The sequence below is a fragment of the Schistocerca cancellata genome, chromosome 2 (assembly GCF_023864275.1).
Source record: "Schistocerca cancellata isolate TAMUIC-IGC-003103 chromosome 2, iqSchCanc2.1, whole genome shotgun sequence".
Classification (NCBI taxonomy): Eukaryota; Metazoa; Arthropoda; class Insecta; order Orthoptera; family Acrididae; genus Schistocerca; species Schistocerca cancellata.
This window is the reverse complement of record NC_064627.1, coordinates 658,539,927-658,545,928: the sequence shown is the minus strand read 5'-3', so window position 1 is coordinate 658,545,928 and position 6,002 is coordinate 658,539,927.

The window sequence follows — 6,002 nt, the reverse complement described above, 5'->3', positions numbered from 1 at the left end:
GTACAACAGTCACAGGTTTTTCGCGCCTCTGCCACTGCCGCCCCACCTTGGGCATGTCACGTGGACCATTCCATTGATGCGACAGTGTCCATAAATAGCGTAGCCCTGCACATGTCTGACAGTTTTCGCAATTCTTTGAAGCCTTTGGATACGCGCCACTGGTAGCAGAGCGATTGATTTTGTCTTTGTTTACGTTTTTAGATGTGAATCACTTCCTGGGCTGTGTGCGCATAATTATGATGACTTTTGCTATGTTCTGGGCTGCGCTTCCGGCTATACATTCATTTCGTGAACTCCACCATCATCAAACACGGGAACCACATGTTTGCTCCACTAGTCTCTGCGTCACTGCCTCTGGGAGTGATTGTAAACTGTGTTCTGTCTATGCTGAGTGGGGTAGAAATCATTTCCACGTGGCATGGTACCTCGCAGAATGCTATTTCCTTTCCTTAACGCTTTAGTACATGAAGTGTGCCTTGCATGTTTGGGACCATACATTTTCTGTATGGCTTGTAGAGCGCTTAGGGAATCAGAGCAGACAAGAAACTTATTCCATCGATTGCATCTCATCTGCTCAAGTGCTTTCAGGATTGCTTAGAGGTCTTTGTCAATGATTCCCAATCTAAGTACGCTGTCAGGGAAAACTACAGAGCAGCCGACAGAATGGTGCTGTCGAGAGACGAGTGACTAAAAATCAGAAGTGCATCTGGCATTTGGTTGAAATTGGAATGCGGTCACATGATGGCACTCGCTCTCTGCGTTTGAGACACCATTTTGGGTTCATCATATTTCACTTGTTTCCGTATTACAGCCTGTGTGTTATGAGAGTATGCTATTTTACAGTAGAGGCACAATGAAGGTTTATCACTCTAGGTGTGATCTGTTATAATTAAATATCAGTTTATGAAACATCATTTGTTAAAGTCCTAAGGAAATTTACCATGAACAGTTTTAAAGCATCAATCTACATGCAGTCGCAGTGATCCTGTGGTTAGAGATATGTCATTATAGAGTCAAAGACAGTAAGTTTGACAGAGCATGTTTAGAAAACAAGTGCATACTCTGATTAAAATTACTTTGTGATTGACCTATCAGTGAGTCAATTGGCAGGAGCTAGGCATCAGGCAATCACAGCTGGTTCTTGGGCTCCAGGTGCTTGCTGTGTTGCCTGCTCTGTGAGCACAAGCAGCAGAGCCTTGCCAGGTGACGTGACCTGCAGGGTTTGGGCAGGGTACAGGTGGGAATGCCACAAGGGCGGCATTGGAGGGGAAGGAGCGCGAAATATACAGTGATTTTTACGTTGTTGCACTATAAAAATATGCTTATGCAAATAAGGCAAATGTATACCAACAGCTGAAGTTTGTCTTTGATAGACATTTTAGTTTCTATGTAAAAAATATTGAAAAGAAATGTTTCAGATTCACCATATTTATCACACAATCATGTATAAACTATTTGATTAAAAGCATCGATTCTTTTGCAATTTATAATTTCATATTGTAGCTTGCCTTCAGTGATCATAGTTATTAATATGTTTTTAAAAAGTAACCTATAACAGTTAATTTGGAGAGCTTGCAGTGAAAATGTAGTCGCTTTACACTCAAAAGACTTAAGATATTATGTTCCGGACACGAAATGCAGCCATCATACTGAAGTTCTTTTTAAGGATGGAGGGAGTCATATCTCAGTATACTGTTGAGTAAATATAATTAGCTTTCTGTTGTTTTTCTCTAAGAAAACATCGTTCTTATTTTAATGTGGTCATAAAATTAATAACTATCATTTTAGTATAATACTTTTATCAATCTGATAAAAGGTTTGTTATTTTATTTACACAACCATGTATGTAATAAACTGAGAATTTATATATATCACTATTCCATGGTTTTTGTTACTGATCGATGCATTAAAATGAAATGCAGATCAGTCTTTGCTAAAGCATACAGAATTGGGATCTGTGAATCGTTCTGTACCTCTTGATATCAAAACGCTGTCAAACATACGAGAAAACCTTCAGTAATCGTTATGGACAATGGGTCATATCATTTGTCTACCACTGATAAGGCACCTACAGCAACTTTCAGAAAACAGACATTGTTGGCTGGATAAAATAAAAAAAAACACATTCTGATACCAATCGACTGAGGAAAGAGTGATTTACTGCACCTTGTAGCTCTGAATAAAGCTACGTGTTGTAGATAATTGGCAAAAATATGGGTATTAGGTCCTCAGACTTCCATCATAGCACTGCCATTCCAATTCCATTGAACTCATATAGTCGTGAGTTAAGGGTTATTTGGCAAGGGACAACAAAAAGTGTGCAGTATCAGACATGGAAACCAAACTCTCTCATCATATTGGCATAATGTTGTAAGACACATGAAGGAAGTAATAATGAAAGCATGGAAAAATAAATATGTAGTGGAAAAATATCATAGAACAAAAAAGGTAGAACAAATAAATTATTTTATTAAATTCAGACAATTTTATGGCTGTCTGGGAGTGGCAACCATAATTTGGATATGGAGTAGGATGTGACCATGTTGTAACTAAAACCTGAAGGCAGGAAAACCACTAGTAACAAATAAGGGCCAGCTAGTATAAAACAGTTACTTAGCTTTATTGACAGCGAAGAGTGTACCGTAGATACAGTTCCAATTAGTGTCCAAAGAATATTCCTGATTCGTGGCCTAAGTCGTTATACAATACTGAATCACACCGCGAGCTAGCTAACCAGACAACGAACGACGGCACTGACGACTGCAACAGGCTGTTTGCAAGACCCCCTGACTTGGGGCCAGCGCTCCTGTTATATCGTGTAGCCAGAGGGCGCTGTAGGCCCCAGCTCAGCAATGACGCGACGTCTTCGGTCGGCGGCAACGCCATGCGCCGCCGGCGGTCGCGACAGGAAACTGTGGCAAGCGATGCGACGGCAGGGCGCGCGCGCTATACAGTTGTTCCGCGGATACAACAGACAACATCTTGTGGCTACACACAATAGTGAAAGTGATTCAGACATAACTGGCATGCTTCCATTTGCGATACACACGTTACCAAAAATTCTGTAGTTTTCACTCCTTACAATTTTCTCTGTTTATTTAGGTAGTTGCTTACTTTGTGACGTGTGTGACTGAATGCTCGTCTTATTGCTGCTGATGGTCTATAAACATGTTATTAAGGCATCGTAACGCATCATTGTCGCTACAGTCGCAGCTACTGCTCTCCCCTCTACCTACAGAGGCGTTGGTAACAGTCGGTGACTAGACGACTTGTTTCTTTTTTTGCTACGCATGCAGCTGTCGATTGGTACACTGTGCACTAGCCGGCAACCCTGCTCCCCAACACTGCCGTCTGTCAATCATAACGCAAATTTAATTGGAAGAAAATTAAAGAATATTGTTGATACACTTGTTGACTGTTGTTCCACATAATTATGATCCTGTTCAATGCGTGTGGTGACCCATGGCACAAGCTTCTTTATGCCCTCCTTGAAGAACTCTGCTACCAGAACCTTCCACAACTTCAGAACCTCTTTCCGCATCTGCTCATAGCTTGAAAATTTAATTCCTTCATGAATGTGAAAGGATGGTAATCTGAAGGCGCCAAGTCAGGGGGATATGGGGGAGGGGTTCAAAATATCCCAACCTAACGAGTCCAAGAGTGCATCAGTGGCTAACGCTGTGTGAGGACAGGCAACAGAGTCACTCTTGTCATCAGCATTTCCCTTCTTTTGTTTGAATGCTCCTTTTGAATTTTTTTAGGGTCTTACAATATCATTATGCATTGATGATCTCCCCCTGAGGCACAAATTTGACCAAATGATGTCTTTTCTGTCTCAAAACACTGAGACCATGAGTTTTTTGCCCGAAATTGTGGTTTTGCATTTTTTTTTGGCGAATGGGCAGTTGGTATGACGGCACTGCCACGACTATTTTTTCGTCTCAGGAGTGTAATGAGCCACTCATGTTTGACGTTTCATCTCCAGACACAATAAAACTCAGAAAATTCTCACCTTCCAAATCATTTTGCTCAAAAAACTCGCGGGCGCTAATGAACCGATTTTCTTGTGCTGCTCTGTCAGCTGTTTTGGGACCCATCTTGCGCACAGTTCCCAGTATCCAAGCATTTCTGTGAGTGTCTCGTATAAGAGAGTTCTGGAGAGTTGTAGAAATTTCATCCACTGTCAGTCGGCGATCTTTACGCACCGTTAGCTCGATTTTTTGTGTCAGCTCATCAGGCAAAAGGAAGGTCTTCCACTCCTCTGTTCGTTATCGTCGTCACCGTTGTCGTGCTTTCTGGAGGATTCTGACCTCGGTTTGCTGCAGCTTACAGCAGATACACTGCTTTTCCTACTTTATTCTGAGGATGTTGCTTCTTGTACTTCTTTTTGTGTTGTGTCTTCCTGTTGTACTTCTTTTTTTCTTTCTCTTATTGCGTCGACCGCTCACAACTACTCATGTGGCAGTGTGGACATCTCGTGGTCGTCTGCCAGTGCACCTAGTTGCCTAGGGCACTGACGAGACAGTTCTCCGAATTACGCGCTGACACGTAAAATATCCTCTCAGACTGCCGGCATCGATCTCTTAGCATCGGAATTATTGTTTGCAGTGTGCTGAGCAATATGTCTGTGGGCTTTCCCCACACTATGGCGGCGCACTTCAGCCATGGCCTGATTAGTGCCAAGTACAGCATAATGCCACAGTGTGATGCCAGTGTCGTTGTGGGACTCAGCAGGGAGTACAGCACGTGCATTCTTCCTAGCGGTTTACTCCTCATCTCCCTGATATGTGGCTTCCATGTCAGGCATTGGTCAAATGTGACACTGAGGTATCTGCTAGTGTTGGACCAGGATATGGACCCCCCTGATGATTAGTGGCTGCAGCTCTAGTGGAATCATCCTTCTGGTGAAAATCACAGCCTGACTTTTGGCTTCATTGAATCTGAACCGCCATTTTGTGACCCATGGTCCCAGCTCATTGAATGCCAGCTGCAAGCTTCGCACATAAAGTGCTGTGTCATCCACATAGAGTGCCATTTCGATCCTCAGTGCCTTTGGCACATCTGCTATGAAGAAGCAGTACAGGAGGGGGCCAACAATTGACTCCTGAGGTACTCCCACTCCGATGGGCCAAGCTGTAGATTCCCCATCGTCCATGCCCATGTGGAAGGTATGCCCAGTCAAGTACTATTGGAACAGGTGGGTGTGCGACGCTGTTATCCCATCATCAGAAGTTTGTACATGAAGCCATCGTGCCACAAGCTGTCAAAGGCTCTGGAGACTTCAAGGAGTACAGTCCCAAGGTACTCGTGTCACTCCAGTGCCCCCATCACCTACTGCAGCAGGCGCAGGAGTTGATGCTGTGTTGAGTAGCTTCTGTAGAAGCCAAACTGTTTGTCAGGGAGCAGGTCTTCGCCCCTGAGGTGGTGCGACAGTTGCTTGGTGTACAACCTCTCAAATACTTTGGAGACTACTGGCAGCAGGCTGACGCGCTGGTAGATCTGGACCAGCCTGTGATCTTTATCAGCCGTCAGGATGGCTACCACTCTGCATTTTTCTATGCAGTAAGGTAGTTGCAGATCTTCAGGATGGTGTTGAAGATTATAGTTAATTTGGTAACCGCTTGTGGCAATGGATGCTGTAGCATGTCTTTATTGATGTGGTTCACGCCCTCGCTTTCCTGGGCTGGAGCTGTGCTAGTTGGTACTGTACTTCTCTTCCGAGATGTCTTCTATGACATCTGTTTCTTCCTTATTGCTCATGAACACTGGTAGCTAGCCATCTATCAAGCAGATGTGTTCATTGGCGATGACGCCCCCCACAGACGTGAAGTTGGCTGCAAACGCATAAGCCAACATTCTGGCCTTGGCATCAGGTTCAGCGCCGGGTTCGCAAAAGCTGCTGTGCCGTCTTCCATCTGATACTGCCAGTGATTCTGAGTGTGACAATTTTTCCAATCTGATCTCGATTTCGGTTGTTGCTGGTTGCAACTTTGATGTTGTGG